General features: G+C 40.4%; 1 protein-coding gene across 2 annotated transcripts in view; it reads left to right on the forward strand.

Moving 5' to 3' along the window:
* The first annotated feature begins 5,489 nt into the window (after positions 1-5,489).
* The window catches only part of NFKB1 (nuclear factor kappa B subunit 1), a 56,426-nt gene continuing 49,411 nt past the window's right edge, over positions 5,490-12,504 (forward strand). Inside the window, exon 1 of one of the 2 annotated variants that reach the window (XM_082051931.1) lies at positions 5,490-5,825. The gene's annotated coding sequence lies outside the window, so the exon portion shown is untranslated. The remainder of the gene's footprint in view (positions 5,826-12,504) is intronic. The other variant, XM_082051930.1, reaches the window with a different exon arrangement.

The following is a 12,504-nucleotide window of genomic DNA, read 5'->3' on the forward strand; positions in this document are numbered from 1 at the left end:
ACAAGACTTAAACGATTCCCTGCATGAGCTCAAATAGCAATGAAAATGCCACTTCGTGCTTCCATAGTCTGTTTTCCATTATATATTTAGATGTTGGAAATTCTGCAGCAGCAGCAGTCTCTTCCCTATTTATCTGTACAATGCTTAGCTGTCTGAAACTTCTTTCTTCTACTGGGGAAGCATAAAATAGCAGTAATACCAAATCAAGTTAGCTAAATTCTGCTTTCTCTATAAAGTTAATGATGGTAATATTCAGTACACCTGACACAAAATGACCCCATAAATTGAGCTGAGTATATATTTAAGGACTATTAACAAAACAAAGTGACAAAGATAAGAAGAATCGAACAGCTGTTCTTGTTTGCATTAGCTAACTGGGTGAAACATTGCTGAGGCTCTAAAGATGCAGTCATGTAATGGGAAGAAATTGTGTCGAGAAAACAACTGGGCCCCTGAACCAGGTCCTGACAGGTGTACTTAGATAAAAGTTAGAAGTACATATAATTCAGACATGCAAAAGACTATGAAGAGAAACTGACCCACTCATGTAAGAAATACTGAACATAGTGCAGTATTAATCATAACACAGGGAGGGTAGATGGGAAGAGAAGGGAGTGAACGTAGTGGACTAGAAAGAACCTTCTGTCACTGAATTCAAATGGCAAAAGCCCATCCCTCTGCCTTCAGCAGTTGGCCAAGGTGTTAGGCAGCTGAGCAACAGAAGAGTAAATGACTCGCAGTCTGTACTGAGGCCAGATTCTGAAGAATTGACTGGTAGACTATTAGATTTATTACCAGAAAGCACAACTCTTAACTGTGACTCTGCTTGCTTTAGCAGTTTGCTTTTGGCTACGAGGTGCATGTCCTTCACATTATTATACTGCTACATACCACAAATCATCCCATAAATAGTTTCTATAAACATAATCATTTATATTCTGAGAATACATGTACATACTATTGTACACCATTACATAGCTCAACCTCTAAATCTAGACTGGAAACTAGGACCAGCCTAGGAAACACTTTTGAAGCTGTCTGTATCTTTTGCATAAAGCAGCTTCAGGGCCCAGGGGAGCTGGTCAGTTAAGAGCTTCTCACAGTGCTCCCCATTGAGAGCAGCTACCTTGCAGCAAGTTCACACAATATATAAACCGCTGTTTTCAGTGTAACAGAGAGGTTTGCTGGGAAGGAAAAAGGGAGAGAGGAAGGATTGGCATTACACTGCCAAACTGAGGAGATGCTAGAACAACCATTCCAAAAATGATATACATAGAATTGCCTTCTCTGCTTGGCTCTTTCCGCATCTTTAAGTGATGCTCTACACTGTATCATAGGTATGAAAAGTGAGTGTTGTCCAGTCATACATGAAGACAAAGCAGATCATGGCAGAGCTAGAGTGGTTATCATAATACCTAATGTGAGCATTCATGCCTAGATTTATTTTCTAAGTTAAATGAAAGGCTTACTTTGTGGAAAAACATATAAAAGTAGACTCACAAGTGTATCTACCAGCTATTAATGCAAGAAAACTATAGCACTCCAGAAGACAAAAGGCAATCTGATAGACTCCCATTCCTTCAGATTGTCTCCCCACTCAGAGCATAGGACTGAGCTAACCTGTTATTTACTCTATTCAAGCTTTCATGATCACTTTTTTGTTTGGTTGGGGGTTTTTTTGTTTATTTTAATAATTCTTTACTCTTCCTTTTCTTGTTTACTTCTAGCTCTCTCTAAAGGTTCATCTTTCTCTGTTAATTATACACATCTGCAATGTCCACAGCCTCATGGTTCTCTTATTTAAATCTATTAAATAGATTTTTCCCCAAACAGCTATTAACTACTGAAATCTTCTCCTGCTTTAGCTCTGGCACTTTTACCCAAAGTCTTTTTTAGCATAGTTACAGGTCTGAACCACTTTGGAGGTAATATGAGATCCCGTATCTGATTTGCAGTTCTGTAAGAAGAAAGTGAAAGGTATGTTTGGGATGCAACCTGTGTAACTACAGGCGACAACACCCTGTTCTCAGTTTGGCACCGTGTTCCTGTGTCCATCTAAGTGCTGATGAAATACATGACGAATTGAAGCCAGGTCATCATTCCTGTGAAGATGAAAGTACTTGTCATGGATGCTGCAATATGGGGATTCAGCAGCATCACTGAACTCTAGAGCCTGCTTTTCAAATTGGTTGGCTTTGCAATATGTACTTTGGCTATTCAGAGATTTTTTTTTTTTTTTTTAATACATTTTCTGTTCTCTACTTCATTAGAGCTCAATATATAAATCTTAAAAATACAAATTATTTTTAAGCATATTGTCATCTTATGTTCCTGGCAGATTCAAGCTACAGGAGATAATGGCAACACCAACAACAAATGTTGGCTAAGCATTTAAAAGACAATCATTGGCTACTACCCAAGGCAAAGCAGTTTTTACGTTAAAACTTCTGGATGATAAAGAAATAATGGATTAACCAGAAAGAGATTTGGATCATAATGCATAGCAGGCCAATAAAGACAGGAAGGTGAAAGCTTTAAAAAAAAAATGCATCCCTCAGTAGCTACCTTAGACTTTCCCTTATCTCTTCCTGGTTTAGTACCAAATCTACTGGGTTAAAGGGAATGAAATGATCCTGTCCCAATTCCAATAAATACTTCAGAAACAGGGGATTTTTTTTAAAAAAAAAAAACCACACAAAAACACCACCACCAAAAAAACCCAAAACAAACAAACAAAGCCAAACCAAACAAAAAAACAAAACAGGGAACTATTTTTTAAATTTAGGTGTACTAATTAAAGAGTGATTATTTTGAAAATCTCTGCTAATCTTACACATTTATCTTCTTTCAGACACCCCTAGAGAAATAAAGCTTAATTCTCAACAGCAATACCTTGTTCCTGACCAGAAACCATACTAGTTACAGGATTAAAAGGTACTGAGGCCAAAAATTTCTGACCTTGGAAAGGGATCTGTACTCCCAGACTAAACCTAGCAGAGACCAGACACAGCTCCTAGATTGCATTTACATATCAGGGAAATTAAATATACACAACCTTAGTAAGGTAATACAGCCTAGGTAAGTGTACAACTAGAAAGCCTTACCTCCAATACAGCTCCCCAGCTACCAGATGCTGTAACATGGCTAGAAACATTTCACAATGCCTCCCTCAGCTCAGCAGCATAAGCATTTGCTCTTTTGGTTTCAGCTGTAATCACCGGTTCTTCTTCTGTGAGGTGATATTGTCCAGGCACTAAAGTATCTTGATGGTAATAGTGCAAACATGTGTTACCCAGGAAAGAGGCACCACTTGATAATTGCAAACCACTCACACCCGAGTCTGTATTATCTGCCTAATTTCCCTAGTGGTTGGAAACAGGATTGGAGAAATAATTGCTCATTTGGCTCTTCTGGTGAGAACCTTGTGTTTTAAAGCAGTTCATTTATTTAGAGTATCCTGTGTAGATTTTAATAAACTCTGAGGTTACAATCTGGCACTATTGTGGGTTTCAGTAAAAATAACATTTTTGTTAGAGTGTTAAGTTATAAGAAAGACAAAATTATGTTTTAAATATAATTAAGAAGAGGATTTTCTTTTCTAGATGTTTGTGGAAGCTGATTAGGATTTCACAGGGAAAGTGGAGCCTGAGTACTTGATAATGTGGCCTTTTAAAATAAATCCACCAGGTAAGTCTCCTTAAGTTTTGGAACTTTTCCACCTTGTCTGATTTCCTGGTACTTGTTCATACAGGTTTTGCCCTGTGAGCACACCTTTGAGTAGCTGTGACATGGCACCTTTCCCTTCTAATGAATTTTATCTGAAACACTTCTTCTGTTTTAAATCTATCTAGACTTCCTTCTTAAAGGGTTTGGGGGTCTGATTATCTCCTTACTTGCTCTGCTACTTCAGTGCACTTGCTTCCACAGGAAGGATTAATATTGGGTTTTGAGTGTCCAGAAAATCCCCCCATTTAATAAGGAAAAACATGTTTTACTCAGAACTGCTGAGTCATTCTGAATTCCCAATTTGGACTTGGAAGAGAAGGCAGGAATGTGTTTTTAGAACTCTGTCACAGAACGTGAGTGGCAACCCAAGTAACAGAAATGACTGTCTCTTCATACGTATGTGTAACTTGTATGAGATTTCAGTTCTTTTATTGAGAGAGAGAAAATCCTTGGTATTTTCAAGCTCTCTTTCTGTTTCAGCACTAATTTTCAACAAGCACATCTCTGTTCTAACCCAGAGATGGGGCAGAAAGTCTAACATTTGAATCTACTCCCCTTCCAGGAATGAAATGAGCTATTATTCAGATAGACTGGAGGTGTTCAACAGCATAGTATCCCTCTATGACATGACTGGACTATCTATAGAGTGTAAAAAAATAATGTTGTAATAGCTGTCTTGTAAAAATACCCCTTTCTTCCTGTTCAACGGTTGGCTTATGATTTGACTCTATTTCTTTTTAATCCTTTTTTGCTCTAGACTCTAGATTACAGTTCCTTGCTTCAATACAAGAAGCAATCATCATATCACTTCATTAATTTATAGGGTTGTTTAATACTTCTTATAAAATTATTATTTGTATTAGTCTCAATTCAACCCTGAGATAAATAATCAGAGCAGTTCCACCTCATGTGGCCTTTGTATAACAAAATCCCCCACATGTGCTTTTCAGGTGTGCTGCTGAATTTCTAGGCTAAAATGCATCAGGTGAGCCATGCTGGCTGCTGATTTGAGATCCTCTTCACCCTGATCAAACCCAGACATTTAAGACTCAGCATGAAGATGTTTGAACTTAAATGTTTCACATAGTATTTGTGCCAATTCAACATGGCACTAGCTGACTTGGTTACATGCATCTGGATGACTTGGTTACTGTTCTACAAACCTGGGTTTCAGTATTAAGACCAGTGTATCATTGATGGCTGGCACTATTTACCAGAAATTAACCAACCTGGGTGTCTGCTCTGTCAGAAGCTGTAGAAATCCACAGAAAAATGGTGCCATGTAGACTGTACTCTGCTGTTTTCAGACATCAGGTGACAGTCAATCAGCAAACTTCCTTTTACTAAGTGCCCATGAAAGGCACACAACAGTATGTCAGTAGGTCTAAATTCACTCAACGCAGTCTCTTCAAATCTTTTTAGGGGTTAACCAACAAGAAAACGTTGGCAGCCACCAGGTCTGGCCTGACTCCACCTAAGCCTCCAGCATCGCGGACAACGACAGGATTATACTCGTGGCGGTGGCAATTCCCCCGGGGTGAAAAGGCTCCCTCCAGGTGGGAGGGATTTCGGCTCCACAGGGTGTGCGGCAGGCGCTCCCTCAGCTCCCCGCTGCCCTGCTCCCTCTTCTCGCCACCCCAGCGTCGGCTTCCCCGGCGCCGTGAGGCGGCGAGCGGCCGTTACGGCGCGCGGCGCTGAGGCGGCTGCACGCGCGCCCCCTTTCCCGCCCAGCGGCCGCCCGCCCGCTCGCTCTCTGCCCCTCAACGGCCGCCCGCTCCCGCCCCGCCCCTCCCGCGCGGCCGCTTGCGCTGCTGGAGCGTCTGCGGGAATTTCCAGTCAGGAAGTGCGGCGGGCAGGGGCGGGCGGTGGGGGCTACGGAGGCGGCGGCCGCGCAGGCCGGGACGGCTCTGCTGCCCTCGCCAGTGGGACGGACGGGAGGAAGAGAGAGAGAGGGGAAAGTCCGCGCGGAGCCAGGGCGCGGGCGGCGCCGGTGGCGTCACGCCGGTTACATGGCGCGGCGCTGAGGGGACGCGCGCCCGCGATCCGCCAGCGGCAGACGACGACGAAGAGGAGGCGCCGCCAGCCCTGCCCTGCCCCGGGTGAGCCTCAGGCGGCCCCTGACCCGCCGCTCGCTGCCCTCTTTCGACCCTGCCCTTACCCGGTGCCTCTGGCTGCCCTTCCGCCGTCCTGCGGCCCGATGCGAAGCGAGAGCGGGGCGGGAACAGGCGGCTGGGCAGCGCTGTGGGGTGCGCGGCGGCCCCGGGGGAGGGGGCGGTTTGCCGACGGGAAGCGTGTCCTCCGGGCCAGCCCCACGCCTGTGACCTCGGCCCGGGCGCGGAGCTCCCACTGGAGCGCCGGGAGCGGCTGATTGCCGCGGGCTTTGCCTGTGCCCGCCGGGGCGGCTGCAGCAAACGAGAGGGGAAGGCGGGCAACCGGCAGCAGCGGCCGGTGCCGCGATTCGGGGTGTCGCGGGGTGTGGGTCCTGCGGAGGGGGTGACCCGGGAGGCGGGCACCCCTTCTTCCCGGTGCGGAGTTTCTGAGAAGGGTAGTTGCCAGCTCGCTTTCCTTTCTGTTGCGGATCTGCGAAGTTGCGCTGTTAGTGCGTGAAACGCCTTGCGCCTCTTCTGTGATTTATTCTTTTTTACGCTCATAGTGGGCTTAATGTATTGTATGTGTCTTCCGAGCTAGGAAGGGGTGCCTGTGAAGGACTTTAAACTACCATGAAAGAGTTTGGAAGCCCAGCTTCTGCTGATCGTATAGTACGTGCGTGAGGGCAAAGGAGTGGCTTCTTTTTACGCTTTTGGTTTCGAAGGTGACATTCGTGACAACCTGAGACACAGTTTGGAGTGTCTGCTGCTGGATAGGCACGGGCTGGCCTTTAAAAAACGCGTGATTACCGGGCAAACGTAGGTTTGCTGTGGACAGCTTCATGTCCTGGTCTTGGATGGGGCTTGCAGTAGTTCCCTAAGTGACACAAATGGTAAAAATAAAGACTGATTGCAAAGGTAGTAAACAGGGAGTTTTTTAAAGGCAATTTACTGGTAAGTGATGAAACTGAAATGCTCTCACCATGACAAGCAATATTATCAGACATTTGACCTTAAAACCAAGAATAATCGACAGTTCATCATCACAGTTTTGCGGGGATTTTATTATTATTATTATTTTTAACCTATTGATGTTTTCTGCTTTGGCAACTTTGATAAAGAAGCACTATTGACTTATTTTATGTGAACTTAAAATGGAGTAAAATTTCTGAACTGTAGTAGAGATGAGCTAGTTGCTATTTGGCCATTGTCAAAATGCAGTGTGCTGCTATGTAATTTCATTCAAATAAGTACATGAGTGCCTGTAAGCATTTGTAGAATAAGGCTTTGTAGGCAAGGGATCATAACAACTTCAGTGCTGCATTTCAACTTCCTGCTTTAAAATGCTCAAAATCTTTGCTAAAGATTAACTTTTTTTAAAAGAAATGCAGGCTATATTGTTAAAAAATTGTTTTAAAGTGCTGATCCTATTTGACATGTTTTGTGCTTCAGAAGTTCTATTCACGGAGAAAATTAGTATTAAGTGGATGAGTTCTCTGCCATATCATCTTGTAAGGTGCTACACGGCCACTGTCAAGTTTACAGAATAGAGTTGAAAATGTAGCTCTTTGTTTTTATTGACATCCAGAGTTGATGTACTGTTGAAGTATCAGCTTTTGAAATAGTATTTCAGTTAAAGCATTTTTATTCTTGCAAAAGATAGTGTAGCTGCCGCTTCTAGGAAAGCATCAACCAAGACATCATTTTAAGACGTCATCCTGTCTGCAGTGTTTTGTAATCTACAGAAATGACTACAGTTTTAGAAAACGAAAGAGGAAAATGCAGCCTGTAACTGTCCAGAGGCAGATCCTCTGTTCTGTAAACTTCCCTGGATCAAGAATTTGACTGACAGTTATGCTGAAATATTCTTGTTGGGATCTGCCACAGAGTGGAGATTTCAAGGAAACTCGGTGCTGAAATATGTGCAAGATCTGTTAAATAATTTAGTCTGAAATATTGAACATAAGCTGCCTTCTTTCTGCATTTTGTTCTCTTTTTAATGAAAAAAGTGCTGTGGTAGAGTAATAAAAACTGAAGTTATTTTCTCATGCAAGTGACAAATGCACTTTGAGTAGAGTTAAGGTTGTAAAACTGAGAACAGCTTTGTATTGCTTTGTGTCATGTTGTGTGTTTTCAAAAAATAGTGTAGCAGGTAAACTTCATACCTGTACAGGCTTAAGTTACCGGCACCTCGGTAATGTTTTTGCAGTATGTATTTTGAAATTAGAAAAGTTAAATGGAAAAAAAACAGTGTGCTGGGGGAGAGAATAAGGGAACCTCGGGAGAGAACGAGAGGAAAGCTGACAGTGATACTTCATTTCTGCGCGCATTCTAAAATTTTCTATTTCATTTATTGAAAAACAGCAATTGTTTCTCTTACTAGATGCATTTGACTTGTACAATTAATTTTAATAAATTTAAATTTACTTTTTTATTGAGGTGGCATGATGTGAATTCACTAATGGATACCTGCAAATAAATATCACTGATGCCAATTTGCTACTTAACTAGATTTTGGAGTTTTCATGAAAACAATGCTCCTCTTTGGCATTGCCTTTTCCCAAAATCCTGCCATGCCACTGTCTCATTAATCCATGCCAGCTCCAAAAATAAGTGCAGTTTAGAATTCATGTTATCGTGCTTGTAATTACTGAGTCTGGAGGGGCAGAAACCAAGTTCAAAGGCCTGTGAATCCTCACTGTCAAAGATGCTCTATGCTGACTGGAAAGTTCAAGTCTCCCTTGCTAGTTACAAGCATACAGAGTGAATGTTGTTTTGAAGTTACAAAGGTACGGTGAAAGACAACATTTTTTTTACTAACTTACAGTTTGCTTTCTGATGTAGCTAGTGATGAGAAGATTCTGTGGTCTTCAGAGGTTCTGCTTACTTACTTTATGTTTCCATAGACCTCTTCAAAATGTGCTCTTCTCACCTTTCGGTACTGTAAATGTTTGCCAACTCTAAATTCAGAAGTATTAGCCTTAAAGAGAATTGTTGCTTATTTCCATAAGCAACTAGTGAAAACTAGTTTAATTTTTTTTTTTATTTCCCAACATGTTCATAACTTTCCTTTGGTTCTCAGAAACAAAATAACTCAACTATTAAAAAACAAAGAGGAGACACTGTTTTTGGCAAATAATGAAAAAAAAATTCCTGGTCTTGGTCACTTTTAGCTCTGACACAAGTATTTTAGAAGTGGAAGTTGTAGTTTGATGTCCTTTGAATAAGCTGTGAACATTTAATGAATTTATACATTGATAAGATCATAATTACAGTTGTAATTAACTGTGCCCTTAGGTCAGTCAGGCCCTAAGTTTGCATCTAATTTCGAGCATGGAAATAATACAGTGAGTCTTCTTCAGTGCTCTCATATAAACATATGTATTTTGCTGAAGCAATGTTGACAGTTTCAGAAGGTCTTAAAAGATTATTCAAATTATTCTACTGTCAAGGTAAAAATCCTTTGTTTAGGATTTAGGTGGAGCTGACAGACCACATGTAGGGAGGAAACTACTAATGCAACTGCTAGTGTTTTTTACCCCTTCCAACTTTTATGTTCTTTTGAAAAGCAGTGCTAGGTATATATTTCTTCTTAATTTAAAATGCAGAATTAGCTATACTAAACATTGCATACTCTTAAGCAAACTGTACTGGTATCAACAGATCAAGAACAAAGTAAGTCTGAGCTGCGTAGTATTGCTTTTTGTTTGTTTATTTCTTTTAAAGGTCATGTTTCTATCTGTTTAAACACTTACAGACAGATTTTACCATGCCACACAAATGAAATTAAAACAAAGTGAGCAGATTTTTGGGGGGGGGGGGGTCTCATTAGTTTAGTCTAAATAGGCTTTGCCATATTGTAGGTTACTGTAGAAAATTGAGGCTACAGGAGTTTTACTATTTAACAGAACAAAAAAAAAAAAAGCCTTAGTAACCACTTTGCACCTGTAGATTTGAAGCCTAGGGTGTAACTGTAACAGTGCTGGACTTGGTCCTACCTGTACAGTCCAACTTACTGGTGTTACTTAACTGACCTTCTCTATTGTGTTACATTTTGGTGGCTGTTCAAAGCCAAAAGGACACTGAGAATCGTCAGCTAACATTTGTGATTGCAGCAACCACAGCCCTTGGTGTTGTCTGAGCCCTCCCTCTCCTACCGCCATGTTCATGAGATGAACTGTGTCTTCAGTAGAGACCCCAGAACCTGTGTGAAAGTACCAGCTGATACAGCAAACCTTGTGTGAACTGGACTTCAGAAATCTTGGGTTTGCTTGTTAGTTGGCTTCTCAGGAATGCTGTTCTTCCCCCCCAAAAAGGGAAAAGGTTTGGTGTTTAATATTGATGATTCATTGCACTTCAGACTTACGAAGTTGGTATGTGTGGCTTTTTAAGTTAAAATTTTACTTCGAACAACTTTGAACTAGAACTGTTTCTGAAGAACGCTCAGTGATTCTTTTTAATCTGTAGGAAAAAAGTAGCAGCATTTTACCATAATATTCAGGTTAGTTCAAGTAGTGTTACCACCTCACGTGACTAAAATACAGTGTAGTTACCAGAGTTGTTTTGCTGTGTTGAACCTCAGTATTTTTACATATACTTACCATTATACATATACCAGATTATGTTTGCCATATATTTGAATATTGTTTATTCCTTTGGTTTAAGTTACTTTGAATGTGCTTTAACAAAAACATTCTGATTTTATTCTAACAATATACTGGAAAAAATGGTTTCTATATTTATGGCATTTTAGTGTTTGCTCTTATCATATTCACTACTTTGATGTTTGGGAAAGGAATAAAACACAAAAAAATCCTGTTTGTAAAGATACTTAATAAAACAACCGTTCAGGTAGTCCTGTTACCTTTGCCAAGTGGATTTCTTCATGCGATGAAATTTTCTTCAAATTTGGTCATTATCTGGTGTAATAAATTTTAGTCTAGATTTCCTGCTATCATTCTGCACCCAAGAATTCTGATTCAGAGCATCACACTTCCAAAATCTCTTTAATACTTGTGATTGATTTAATTTCTTAGACGTTTTGTATTTTTTGTACTGTTGTCCAATAATGCATCTGCTCATGACTGAAAATATTTGAAAATTTTAACTTAGTTTTTAAATTTTAAAAATAAACAGCCAGAACTCCCAGGTCCCACCCACCAGGAAATAATAAGCAGACTTAATAACAAGAGCAAGCAATTTGTGGTGTTGTACTAGAAAAATAAACAATGTCATTAAGGGTTATGTGGTGTTATTGCAACTGCAGCAGTCTATGGATGAGGAAAAAGTCTGCAGAGAAAAGTAGTATCTTTGATAAAAATACCTGTCTGCACAGACCTTTTCTCGCTTGTATACTGAGATATTATACTCAAATTTTTATTCAGAGATTACATGTCTTTGTAGCAGCTGAAGGAAAGTAAAAAAAAAATAAAAAAAGAAAACCAAACAACAACTTCCGTATGCCGCTTTTGCGGAAACAGAGCGTTGCTGCATTTTATACTGAGCATATGGTTTCCTTAAAACAGCCCCCTGCACCTCCAGGTATTGAAGTCATAGATGGGAGAAGAAATATTAATAAACTTTTAGCATTTAAAGGCAAACTTCAAATTCCAAGTCTGTTTCATTACTGAGTTAAACTCCCTTCAAAAAAGACATAGCTGATGGGACTCTTGAGCAAGTTGGCAATCACTTCTCATATTTTTTAAAATTCTTTTTCTTTCCTGTTTGTGCTTAAGAGATCTGTGCCAATAATAGGAGTGAAAGTCTGCATGATGTTCCCTTAATATTTTGGTTCTATTTACTCTGTATATTTCAGAATACTATAGCTGTTTGTCACCTCTTATTTTGAACAATCCTGGGATTTGCTGTCTGTGGCACTTTTTTATTTTCCTTTTATTTTAAAAAGGAAAATGTGTGTATCTGAGTGTAGCTTGTATTTTCCATTTTTTTCTGGCCAGTGTATCAGGATAGCATTCATCTAAATAATAAATATTTGGTCCTGTCTTAACCTTTGCCTGGGGACTTCAGAAACAGTATAATTTATTAAAATGGAAGCAATCAAAATGGGTAGCTGAGAACAATGTAAATAAAATAACCACTGGTAAAATCTTTCCTGTGTTAAAATTTTTCTTGATTAGTATTTGGGAGGGGGATGTCTCTGTCCTCGCCCTGCTCTCCCTCTCCAGAAAATTTTCTTCTGCAGCAGCTTCATTAATGGCAACAGTCATGGAAGTGCAAGGTGCTGGTAGCTCCCAGCTGTTAGGAGTTCAGGTGTGTAGACCTGCTTTAAGCAGGCTCAGACAATATGTGTTCAGAGTGCCAGCAACTGTTTGGATTCCTGCCTGTACAATATTCCCGCTGTTGCTACATTGCTTTTAAGAAAAATGGGATTGATTTTTCTTAAGAAAAGCATCTTTTATTCAGCCTTAAAAAAATAAAGTGGTCAAAAAGGCATGCACAGCTTAAACTAAGGGTTGTCCACATAAACGTTGTAGGTTCATGACCCAACCTCTATGTTCTCTGAAGCTTCAGAAGACCTAAGTCTGTGTATACATGTGGCCTGCTATTTTGTGCTGAGGTAGAAGATAGCACTTCTCAAGTTTCTACTTTGCCCTCATTGTGCTTCTCTGAAAAGATATTCTGGTTTTTTTTTTGTTCTGGAGCTGTGCTCCCAGTGTTTTGGGAAAAGTCC

Source organism: Streptopelia decaocto (genome assembly GCF_964273445.1).
Source record: "Streptopelia decaocto genome assembly, chromosome: 4".
In the NCBI taxonomy this organism is placed as follows: Eukaryota; Metazoa; Chordata; class Aves; order Columbiformes; family Columbidae; genus Streptopelia; species Streptopelia decaocto.